A 12,928-nucleotide genomic window follows, 5' to 3' on the forward strand; every position below is an offset into this window, starting at 1 on the left:
GGAGGGGAACTTCAGGACTGCATCTGGAAAAGCACTGTTAATAAGGATAGAATCAAGTCTATAGGTTTTGCTTTAGTCTCTGGCTGCTTCCATCTCATTCTTAAATAGGCCAGGAATGAGATGGAAGGCTGGTGTGTGATAAGACATTGACGGCTGATCACGTGCTTGGTGGCTATTCGGTCCTGTACGTAGTGAGTGTTGCACCTGCATCAAAATGAAGTTGACTTTATGTCTCCTAAGTGGAAAAGTACCATCAGAGTGGAAATGTTCTTGAAATTATTTTTCAACTAAATCATTCCTTTGTTCAATAAATAATTGAGGGCCTGCTAAGAGCAGGGCACTTTAGATGAACTCTGTCAGGATATAAAGAGACATAAAAACAATGCTTTTCTCCGATTAGCAATTCATGACTCATAACATGCCGTTGTAAATTATATTTGACCTTGAAAACTAGCTTCTCAAAATCTGCATTGCCTATTCATAAATTCCAAAAAATATCATGTCCCTACTATGTGCCAGAACAAAAGTTTTGGAACAAGGTGGACAAGAAAAATAAATAAATACGTGAACGGAGGAATTGCACTAAGACTGTCTCTCCATCCTTCCACTAACCACCTGCCTCCATGATACTTGTGAACTTCGAACAAATTTCTTTATTTAATTTTATTTCTTTGTTAAAGTAAGTAATACCCTCACATAATTCAAAAATCAAAATGGTACGCAAGCTTATATATTGAGAAGTCTTTCGTCCATAGGTTGGTCTGCCCCCAACTCCCATCCCATTGTCTCAACTCCTTTTATTCATTTCTTACGTATCCTTCCGTTTCCTTAAGGGAACATGCACAAATACAAGTATTCTTATTTCTCCCTCATTCTTACACAAGAGTGGACATTTCACTGCTATAGGAACAATAGAAGTGGCTCCTGCATATTGGTCCTTATGTTGTTGACTTCTTCACAGCAGGCTGGGACTATTAGCTCAAAGTCCGCTGGCCCCAAACTCAAATTCTTATACATCTAGTTGCTTTAGATATAGCCCAGAAAAGTATATTTTTAGCCATTGAGAGCCTGTCTTCTTTGCCAACCCAGTGAAGCTGCACCCAGCATCTGCTGGCCACAGATGAGGCAAACCTGGGGCCACACAGGACCCTGGGATGCTGCCGCCCCTGGAGCCCTCTGACCCAGAGACTCCCCCGCCCCTTGTGGCTGGGCAACATCACCTAGACACATGAGCCTCCTCTCTAGTTCTCCCGAGAGCACCCTGGCCCTTGTTCCCTCCCCAGTGACCCTGAGCTGTCACCTCTGGAAGCTCTCCTGCTCACAGGACTTGCCCTCTCTTGTGACCTAAGTGCTGCCCAAAGTTCATTATGTGCTACTTACTGTCATCTCCTGCTTCCGTCTTCTCCGCCATCAGCCCTGAAATTCTCGATCTCACCACACATACTCTGCATTTTCATCTTGCTTTTTTTTATTTAAAAATTTTTGGAGCTGTCTTATTGATTTTGCACTTTTTTGTTTGTTTGTTTGTTTGGGGGTGGAGGAGGTAGTTAGGTTTATTTATTTATTTATTTGTAATGGAAGTACTAGGGATTTGAACCCAGGACCTTGTGCATGCTAAGCACACACTCTACCACTGAGCTATACCCTCCCCCTCTCGCTTTTGTAAAACTTAACAATATACTGTGGGAAAAGCGGGCTCATTCTTTTATACAGCTGCATAGTACTCCACTGTGCAGACGTGCCAAAGTGCATTTAACCAGTCCCTACTGCTGGAAACAGATTATTTCCAGTCTTTTGCTATGACATAATGCCACAGTGAATAATCTTGTCCATTCATCATTTTGTTTCATGTGCAGGCAAACCTATAGGATAGATTCCCAGAAGTTGGGTTGCTGAGTCAAAAGGAAAATATGTCTGTATTTTTGGAAAACATTGCCAAATTGCTCCTCTTAGCAACCAGACATGAGAGGGTCTGTTTCTCAAAGCTCCACCCTGTACCAGTCTGGTAGGTAAAAGGAAGCAAGTGTCTACTCTTCCATTTCTCACCTTGTAAATATTGTTAACATATTTGTTAACATGTCTGTCTCTGCTGCTAGATTGTGACATCCTTGAAGTTGAGACCATTTCTTACTCATCTTTGTGTCCTGTTGCTCACCTACCAAGTTTCCTTATACAGAATAGCTTCCTCTACCGTCCCACTTCCCCCTCCAAAAAAACTGCAATTACTGAGTTGAATCAATCACTGCAGCCTAGAGAGGCCCCCTCGGGTCTTTCCATTGTGGTGTGGGTTCTCCAACTTTCAAATTCTTGCCAATATTCTCTGGAGGCTGGGCTTGCTCAGCTCGCCCCCAGTAGCAGGCCATAATTCCCTGAGAATGGAAGGCACCAACGGCCACCCAGCTGCCCTCAACCAATGCCTGAAGAGATGGTGTTTGAATAGCCCAGCAAGCTCATCCCTTGGGGTCACACCTCTGATGCACATGGGGGTCTATGCTGAGAGTGCCTTGTGACAGGAAGCTCTGCTGCCTATGGGGGAGGTGGCTTTATCATGGACTCCTTACTGGCTTCCCTTCCATGCTCACTTCCCCACATCCTGATCAGAGTTCCGTTGAATCACCTCCCAAATGCACAACTTGCACTTTCTTGGTGTCTTTTTATGGGGGAACCAAAATGAAGACAGTAGCCTTCTTTTCCAAATGAAGAAAACAAGGTGCTGAGAAAATAGGTGAAGTACTTACTCATGGTACAGCTAGTATCTGAGGAAGCTCCAGCCTCGGGCTTCTAAAAACATGCTCTTTAGAGAATGGAGTTTGTCTTCATAAGCAACAATAACTATTGAGACATGGAAGAACAGTAAAAGAAGAAGAAAAAAAATCTATCTGCCTACTTTTACCTCAGAGCTAGCACAAGGCTATATAAAATGAAAGGTAAGTAAGTGAAATGGTTCTCACCTACAGTGCTGACTACGTGCCAGGCACTATTTTAAATGCTTTTTGTGTGTTGATTCATTTAACACAAAACCCCATAAGGCGGATGCACTATTATCATTATCCCCAACTCATAGAGATAAAAAAAAAAAGACACATAGAATTTAAGGAAGGTGTCGAAGGTCACAGTTGCCCAGGTCTGACTCCTGGGTTTGTGCTCAGAACCATCAAACTACATTGACTTTAGGGAAGTGCCAGAGAAATTCTATAAGTGACAGATTACTGTTGGCTTTTGGCAGCAGGGGTCTTGAAAAGAGAACATGGGATTATGGCTAATTAAGAACTAATTCTTCCTGGAGCCATCAAAGAACTCGTTCGAGTCAGTTAGGATATTTTCAGGGGCAGAAACTAAATACAACTGAAAATGGCAAACAACAGGGATTAACTAATAAATCTCACAAACAGAGATCTGGAGGCAAGGGGTTCCAAACTTGGTTAATTCAAATTTAAATGACATCAAAGCAACAGTAACTTACATATTCATTCTTTATTTTCCATCCAATTCCATCTTCTTTGTGATTCTCTTGGTTCCCTATCACGGTCTTTTTTTTGAAGCTTGCTTCAATTCCAAGTAAAAAGTATCACCAGAAAAGGAGGGAAGAAATTTGTCCCAGAATCCTCAGGAAGACATCCCCCTTGGTCCCACTGGACAGAATTGAGTCACCTGATCTAGGCGCAGGGGAAGCTGGGAAAGAGAGTCTCTGGCCGTCTCTGTCTCCATCGCGGGAAGGCAGGTTCTGCAGGAAACAAAAAACTGGACGGAGACTGAGGGGAGAAGGCAGCCAGTCATGAGGCCACATTACTTATATCCACATGGAAGCCTTCTTTTCTTGCTATGCTGCAATTTGAAAAAGCCAGAACCCAACTGCTTTGCAAAGACAGTCACGGGAAAACAATTTGCGGTGGCGCTCAGGATTGGGGACAGAGATGGCGCCAGCTGATGACGTCATATTCCAGGGCCCCGTGTCAGGCCTGAAACCAAGACCCGGAGCAGTCAGGCCCCGCCCGTTCCCAGCAGGGTGGTACCACGTTGACCATATTTCCGAGGCCTCAGAGACTGGCTACCAAATCCAGACCAGAGCCAGGAGAAGTGGGGTTGCTGGACCCGGCGGATCCGTAGATGTTCCGTGAGTGTTTACTCTTGCGGCCGTGTCTTAACTACTGCCAGGGGAGGAGGGATACCGAGATATCAAATGTGCGTCCTGACTCCAAGAAAGACATAAAAACCTAATAATAGTTAACATAACTGAGCACATACTCTCTGCGAAGCATGTTTAAAGCAACTTATGTGGTTTTAGATACCAAAATATATATTTAATCCTCACAGTAATCCCATGAAATAGGTTATATTTATTAGCTTCATTCGCCGATCTGGAAACAGAAACCAAGACGGAAACGGACGCATGAAGAGTTTAACCTTGAGATTAAGATACTCAGTATTTCTTAAATGAGTTTATAAAGTAAAAACCCAATTAAGAATTGAAGACAAGGGCTGTAAAAAAAAAAAAAAAAGAGAGAGAGAGACTGGGCATAATAAGTATTACATGGCAGTAAACGATTGGGGTGCACAAAGTGACTTCTTAAAAAACTCAAGTATAGTTGATTTATAATATTGTATTAGTTTTAGGTGTACAGCAAAATGATTCAGTTATATATGTATTTTTTTCAGATTATTTTCCATTATAGGCTATTACAAGATTGAATATAGTTCCCTGTGTTAAATAGTAAATCCTTGTTGCTTATCTATTTTATGTATAGAAGTTTGTGTCTGTTAACCCACACTCCGAACTTATCGCTCCCACTCTGCCTTTCCCCTTTGGTAACCATAAGTTTGTTTTCTATGTCTGAGAGTCTGTTTCTGTTTTGTACATAGATTCATTTGTACCGTTCTGTAGACTCCACATATAAGTGATATCATATGCTATTTGTCTTTACCCGACTTCACTTAGTATGATGTTCTCTAGGTCCATCTATGTCGCTGCAAATGGCATTGCTTCATTCTTTTTTATAGTTGAGTAGTATTCCAGTGTGTGTGTGTGTGTGTGTGTGTGTGTGTGTGTGTGCATGATAATGGAGAAGGAAAAGTTAGAGATATGAGAGAGGGAGTTAGCTCCTCTCTCAGTAATAAATTCTCTTAACAAAATCCACTGAAGTCAGAATAAAAGAGTTTCTATAAACATTGGATTTTCTTGTAATCAGGAGATTCTCTGCTCCCTGATGTTAATAGTACCCAAGCTGTCCAAAATGGTAGCCACCAGCCACATGTGGCTACTGAGCACTTGAAATGTACAAGTCCAAATACAGCAGATGAGATATGCTAGGGGAGAAAAATCAAGTGTGAAACAACTGCTGGATTTGAAGAGTTACTACCAAAAAAACTGAATGTAAAGTCTCTCATTAATATGCTTTTTATTGATCATATGTTGAAATGATATTCTGGATATATTGGGTTAAATTAAATATATTATTAACATTAATTTCACCTATTTCTTTTTACTTTTTTTGTTGTTCACTCAAATTCTTAGTGGCATTTTATTTTTAATTAAGAAAAATTTTTTACGGAAGTACAGTCAGTTACAGTGTGTCAATTTCTGGTGTACAGCACAATGTCCCAGTCATGCATATACATACATACATTTGTTTTCATACTCTTTTTCATTAACGGTTATTACAACATATTGAATATAGTTCCCTGTGCTATACAGAAGAAACTTGGCTTTTTTAATCTATTTTTATATATAATGGCTAACATTTGCAAATCTCAAAGTCCCAGATTTGTCCCTTCCCACCCCCTTTCCCTGATAACCATAAGATTGTTTACTATGTCTGTGAGCCTGTTTCTGTTTTGTAGATGAGTTCATAGTGTCCTTTTTTTTTCTTTTCTTTTTTTAGATTCTACCTGTGAGTGATATTATATGGTATTTTTCTTTCTTTTTCTGGCTTACTTCACTTAGAATGATGATATCTTGGACCATCCATGTTACTGCAAATGGCATTATTTTGTTCTTTTTTATGGCTGAGTAATATTCCATTGTATAAATATATCACAGCTTCTTTATCCAGTCATCTGTTAGTGGACATTTAGGTTGCTTGCATGTCTTGGCTATTGTATATAGTGCTGCTGTGAACATTGGGGTGCATGTATCTTTTCAAATTAGAGTTCCCTCCTGATATATACCTGAAAGTGGGATTGCTGGATCATATGGTAAGTCTGTTTTTAGTTTTTTAAGGAATCTCCATAGTGTTTTCCATAACGCCTGCACCAAACTACATTCCTACCAACAGTGTAGGAGGGTTCCCTTTTCGCCACAGCCTCTCCAGCATTTATTGTTCATGGACTTTTGAATGATGGCCATTCTGACTTGCGTGAGGTGATATTTCATTGTAGTTTTGATTTGCATTTCTCTGATAATTAGTGGTATTGAGCATTTTTTCATGTGCCTATTGGCCATTTATATGTCTTCATTGGAGAATTGTTTGTTTAGGTCCTCTGCCTGTTTTTGGATTGGGTTGTTTGTTTTTTTGTTATTAAGTTGTATGAGCTGTTTATATATTCTGGAAATTAAACCTTTGTCAGTTGCATCATTTGCAAATATTTCCCCCCAATCTGTAGATTGTTGTTTTGTTTTGCTTATGGTTTCCTTTGCTGTGCAAAAGCTTATAAGTTTAATTAGGTCTCATTTGTTTATTTTTGCTCTTATTTCTATTGCCTGGGTGGACTGCCTTAGGAGAGCATTGCCAAGATTTATGTCACAAAATATTTTGCCTATGTTTTCTTCCAGGAGATTTATCGTGTCTTGTCTTATATTTAACTCTAAGCCATTTTGAGTTTATTTTTGTGTACAGAGTGAGAGAGTGTTCTAACTTCATTGATTTACATGCTGCTGTCCAGTTTTCCCAAAAGCACTTGCTGAAAAGACTGTCTTTTCTCCATTGTATATTCTTTCCTCCTTTGTCAAAGATTAATTGGCCATAGCAGGATACAAGATTAATGCAAAAATCAGTTGCATTTCTTTACACTAACAATGAATTAGCAGGAAAAGAAAGTAAAGAAACAATCCCTTTTAAAATTTCATCCAAAACAATAAAATACTTAGGAGTAAGTCTGACCAAGGAGGTGAAAAACTTACACATGGAGAACTACAAAACACTGATTAAGAAAATTAAAGGTGACTTAAAAGAAATGGAAAGATCCCATGCTCTTGGATTGGAAGAATCAATATTGTTAAAATGGCCATACTGCCCAGGGCAATCTACAGATTTAATGTGATTGCTATCAAATTACCCAGGATATTTTTCAAAGGAATATTGAAGAAAAAGAACAAAGCTGGAGGAATAACCCTCCCAGACTTCAGACAATACTACAGAGCTACGGTAATCAAAACAGCATGGTATTGCCATAAAAACAGACATATGGATCAATGGAACAGAATAGAGAGCCCAGAAATCTACCTTTTTACTTCTTTTAATGTATAACTTTTAATCACATGTATGGCTTACATTAGATTTTTGCTGGACAGCACCCTTCTGAAAAGATAACTCTAGGGAGAATGTCTCTATTAAGAGAGATTCTCTTTGTTTGCTGTTGTTTACAAAATGAAGTTAAACATTAATTAGTTGAAATTACACAAATCATGCAGAGACCTGAGATGAGGTTGCTGATGGGAACTGCATTGCCTGGTGGGTGTTGCCCTGGAGCTGTTTGAGGCAGAAAAGCTGCCCAGAACACACTCATGCTTTCTTGTGACCAGGGATTCCTGGCCAGTGCATATAAAAATAACACTGATGAGTTCATTGTTCTGAACTTATGGCCAAATAGGACGCTGGCTTTTTCCATACAGTTTGAAAATTTTATAATCAGGAGATACAAAACACATTTTTAAAAACAGTACCTAATGAAATTTAAATCTTTTTTTTTTAATTTTGAGAATTGAGGAATTTTTGGTTCTCTGAAGATGGTCATGGTGATAATGCCTGATGTTTGTATTAACTTTTATATTTCCAAGTTCTTTACAGTTTTTCTTTTGTGGTTTCCATTTGAATGTGACTGTCTCCCCGTGAGGCAATCTGAGCTGTTATTTTGTGCACATTTTATGGGTGAGAAGCTGTCCCAGGTCTCCTTAATCCTGTTTAGTGTTCTTTTGGTTACATCTGTGATGAAGCCAGATTCTACCCAGACATGAAAGCCAGTTAGGCACATCTCTCTGCAACTCAGCACTCACATCATGCTGCTAGCTTGAAACTGACCGTGGTGTGGATGTGTATACCACAGTCATTGGCAAGTGCTATGTATCAGGTTTGTTTACTTTGTTGTTTGTTTTGTTCTTTTTCTGGAGAGCCAATTATGAAACATTTAATAGCCCACCACTAGGTACATCTCCAAGAATGAGAGCTTCAGGCTTAGAAAACCTATTTGAGAATCCTCAAGCAGATACACAGACTATCTGAGTTCAGGAACTGAATTCTATAGAGATAAGGGAGGTGAAGACAGTCATGCTACGTTCAGTTTGTACATTGTAGGAAAATGCTGCTGCTGCTGCTTCTTGGCTCAGATAAAGCACTGTGCACATCATTTAAACCTGAGCCAGCACTCCAGAAAAGTTGCAGAGCATCCTCCTAGCTCTAACACAGCTGTTTGCTTCTGTCTTTCTGTTGTTTCTTTCTCCGTCTCTCTCCCTCTGTCTCAACCCCTCTCTCTCTCTCTCTGTCTTTTTCCCTTTCTAGTTTTCTTTCTGTTTATCTTTTTCTGCCTTTATGTGTTGGTGTGGGTGTGTGTGTCTTGTAGGGGAGGAAAAATAATTTTCTGAGTTCTTAGCTCAGACCTCTGTGATTAAAAAAAAAACAGATTAACAAGAGAAAAACAAAGAAGTTTATAAACATGTCTGCCTCATATATACATGGGAGATACCCAAGGGAAAATAAGTAACTCTCTGAGGTAGCTTCAGACTCAGGCTTAAATACCATCTTAATAGGGAGAGGGGAGGAGGGAGGTTGGCCTCTTGTGGGAGAGCAAATGATTTTTAGGACAGATGAACAGGCCCCTAGCATAGATGGAAGTCAGGATAGTTTGTGACAAAGTTTTTCTAGGTGTGGTGTCAACTTCTAGTCTCTTCTCCTGTGGAGAGAGTCAATTTTCCCTGATTGATGAAACTCCCAGGATGGGGATTTATGACAATTGAGTTCCTTTGGGAGGATCTGACTTGAGGCAGATAAGGGGAGTTCAGAGAAAGTCTACACACGCCATTTTTACTACATAGGTTACCATAGGGTAGAGCCAGAAATTCAAGAGACCAAATAACACCAGTGCAACGCCTTCAGCCAAAGAAAGCTGGGATAAAATGCTTCATTTTTCTTCAGTGGAAAAACAATCAAGCGCTAAATTCACTGGTGAGGGGGAAATCTCCAAAACCAAAAAATAAAGGAGATACAGGACGTAAAAGTCTGTATATACCTAAAGTGAGATCACCCCAGTCATCTGCAGTTGTCTCATATCAAATCAAGCCCCGTTTCTCCTCAGTTACTTCATTATTTCCCAACAAGAGAGCTAGATTAGATAATCACACTTGAATTTCAGATTGTGCTTGCTAACTGAAGTTTGCTGTTGGCAGTCACTTGAAAAGAGCTGCTCTAAGGCGAACTGTTCTAAATGAATGCCTTTCGTGGGTCATTTTCTTTTAACTCATCCCCTCCCTTCCCACACACCAATGAACGAAACAAAATGCTTACCAGATGGTTCTAACTCTGAACCTTAGTGAATTCTCAAGTTCATCTATTGGAGAGCCTGGAAATCAGTTGGTGCTGATAAAATGAACCAGAGACCAGAGGTTTCAAATGGTATGCCATTGGTCTATAAATGTATTTATACATTTGAGGGTTGTATTTTATTATAATGCCTTTATTAAAAAAAAAAGAGCTGACACTGAAAACTTAGGAAGATTTCCATAAAAATACAGATTTGAGGGTTTTCTTTAGGAGTCAGAAGCTGTCAAAATGGGCAGGCACTCCCTCAAAGGAAGAGTAGGTCCAGTTTCACTCATTTATGTCACTTGCTTGCCCTGGAGAGATTTAAGTTTGCAATCTGATAAGAAGTGAAGGAATTAGTCACATCGTGTGGCTTTTTAGATTAAGACCTTCTGTATGCAGTGGCTTTTGTTCCCAACAGGCAACTCAAACCCAGCCACGATCCAGAATCAGGGTCTCGGGTCCACTGCCCCCATATGCCCTTCTGAAATCAGAAGGTCCTATGAGCTAAAAGCTTTCTCATAACTCCTTTGGTGGCAACACCTGACATGAACTGATGGGAGGCTGTTTGTCATCTTTATTTCTCCCACTTAGTGTGGATGTTCATGCACGTAGTTGCAGAAATATGTGTTCATTTGAGTCTATGATGTTGCCCCCAGCCCTGCTGGGGACGCTTGGTAGCGCATGGCACAAGCACCACATTACCTGTTGAAATCCTCCAAATCTGCAGTCTGAGCGTGTGTAGCTCTGAAGGTTTCTGACAGGGGTCTTGGCATCTAGATAGAAAGCACTCGAAACAGTGTCATCATGTAGGAAGCACTAGAGAAGTGATTGCTGTTAATTAGAATAACACTATTCCCAGTCCTTAAGAAGGTCATGAGGAGGGAGTCAGAAATGTGAAAATGACAATATTGTGGCTGGAAGCGGAATATAACTGCCGGCCAGTGGTGGCTTCTTGGTGGCAAGAAGAGAGAAGGAGTCTTAAGCATAACGTGGTCTAATATCCCATTCTGCATCGCTTGCTATACTGGGTTATGATGTAATCAACACGCACGCATGCACGCACGCACTCACTGCCTTTGCCCAAAGCATTCAATAAGCCTGTTAAGAAACAGGACCTTGGGTTGGGAGCACTGCTTGGATGGAAAAGGGAGCAGGACCACCCACTGCAGAAAAGAGGGGCCACGCGCAAGGGGTGGACAGCGGAGACGGGCCATGGGTTCAGCAGAGCCAGGCACGTTAAAAGGAAGGGACATGGGGCTTCCAGAATTGGGTGTGAATTTTCACTTTACTCTTAAAAAGCAAGCTGGAAGTTTAGGAGACTTCCTGGTGCTGATACTTGGGAGGTTTGTGCAAAGAGCATCATTTTACAACCAGTGCCACCATGAGTGTAAGAACTATAGTATTTCCACGTCATTGCAGTGAAGGACCAATCCACCCTTCCTTAGTGCTTTAAAAGCACTTTAAACATATTTAACTCTGACACTAAGGTTAGTGTTACAAATATTTCTGTTATATAGGTGTTTGTGTATGTGTGTATATATATATAATATATATATATGTTTTTATGTGTGTGTGTGTGTGTATATATATATATATTCATAGTCCATATTTTTTCTTTTCCTGGACTAGGATAAACATTTCTCAAGGCAGAGACCATTTCTTCATTAATTTATCTTTGTCACTCCAAAATCTTGCAAAGTGCCCGGAAGATAGTCAATGTTTGTTGAAGAACTTGCAAAGTCAGCTTAACTTAGTTCCTCCTCACTTTACTCTGCGTCACCCCCGAGGGCCAGAAACTCTAGCCCCTGAAGGACCAAGGGCCTCTTTCGCTGGTCACGGGCAAAGTCACATAACTCAAGCTGAAACCGCCTTGCTGGCGACTCTCTGAGGACCTAGATTGTTCATTCAGTGTCATCCAGCAACAGTCCTATAAAATAGCTCCAAACATCGTGGGTCTGTCTTTTAGGGTCTTCAGTTGGGGTGACCATCAACTCAAATGGTTTCCTTGCTTCTTCCTCTGATTCATTTTAGTCCCTCTCTTTCCCCCTGCTTCCCCTCAGAGCTTCCTTTAACACCTTTCTATTGCTTGTGTCCCCATTATATCTCCTCCACTCCTCTTTCATCTCTTTGCACGTATCCTGGTCCAGTGAACCGACCCATTCCCCAAATCAGCATTCATTCGTTCATTAGTGTAAGGAGCAAGTACTCGGCACCTACTACATGCCGATGAAGAGAGCCAAGAACACAGACCCAGTTCCTGCTTTCCTAGGACTTCCAATTACATGAGGGATTCGGGCAGTCATCAAATAAATACACAAATGAGTGCATGATTGCAAACCAAACAAGAAAGAAACAAAAATTCTTCTGTGAAAGCATATAACCGAGGAAGCTGACCTGGACCAGGGCTGGGCTGGGCTTGCTAGAGGAAGTGACGTGGGGACTGAGCTGTGGCGGGTGACTAACCAGGCACTAACAGGGGAGAAAGGGAGGAGGGTTCCAGGCCAAGGGAAGTCTGCGCTCAGGCCCTGCAGCAGGCGGCGGGGAAGGCACGGCTAAGGGGCTGACCGGCCCGTGAGGCGCAAACCCGGAGGACAGCGAGGGGGCGGGGGCCAGATGCCACTGGGTCTGGTCGTAGGGCTTAGGACTTACATAAATGAGGAACCTCGAATGTGCCGCGAAAGGGGGCGGAGCTGCAGCGCACATTTGATTACGGAACAGGACAGCTCACTTCGGAAGGGTTACTAGAGAGTAGAAATTCACTTTATGTATTTTTCTATGTAATTATGACAGATTTACTTTCATGTGAAGGAAGATTATAGAAAATTACTTAAGCTGCTCTAAAAGTATTCTGTTTAGTTCTAGTGTGTTTGAAATGCTCAGTAGGGCAACAGTTTAAAACCGGCTCACTACCCCTCTGGGAGAGTCAAACTGGCCTGAGCAGACTGTAAAATTACAGGCTCTAGCGAAACGGAGACTCCATTCTAATTGCCTATGGATCACAGACGAGAAAGAGAATTAAAATAAGTGAGTTGTTAACATCTTTGCTGAGAAAGTTTCTTTTCCTGGTTGGAAGGTCGTTAGAACAAGATGATATGTATGTATATGTACGTCTATGTAGCGTGGCTATGGTGTGGTTTAGTGAAAACTCTACCTGCAAAATGAACAAACCCACATTCCCTGGTGACTTGCTCTGGACC

General features: G+C 41.1%; 1 protein-coding gene across 2 annotated transcripts in view; it reads left to right on the plus strand.

Moving 5' to 3' along the window:
* The first annotated feature begins 4,019 nt into the window (after positions 1-4,019).
* Positions 4,020-12,928, plus strand: part of EGFL6 (EGF like domain multiple 6) — a 180,069-nt gene continuing 171,160 nt past the window's right edge. The window contains exon 1 of one of the 2 annotated variants that reach the window (XM_072956110.1): positions 4,020-4,114. The gene's annotated coding sequence lies outside the window, so the exon portion shown is untranslated. The remainder of the gene's footprint in view (positions 4,115-12,928) is intronic. The other variant, XM_072956106.1, reaches the window with a different exon arrangement.

Source organism: Vicugna pacos, chromosome X (assembly GCF_048564905.1).
Source record: "Vicugna pacos chromosome X, VicPac4, whole genome shotgun sequence".
In the NCBI taxonomy this organism is placed as follows: Eukaryota; Metazoa; Chordata; class Mammalia; order Artiodactyla; family Camelidae; genus Vicugna; species Vicugna pacos.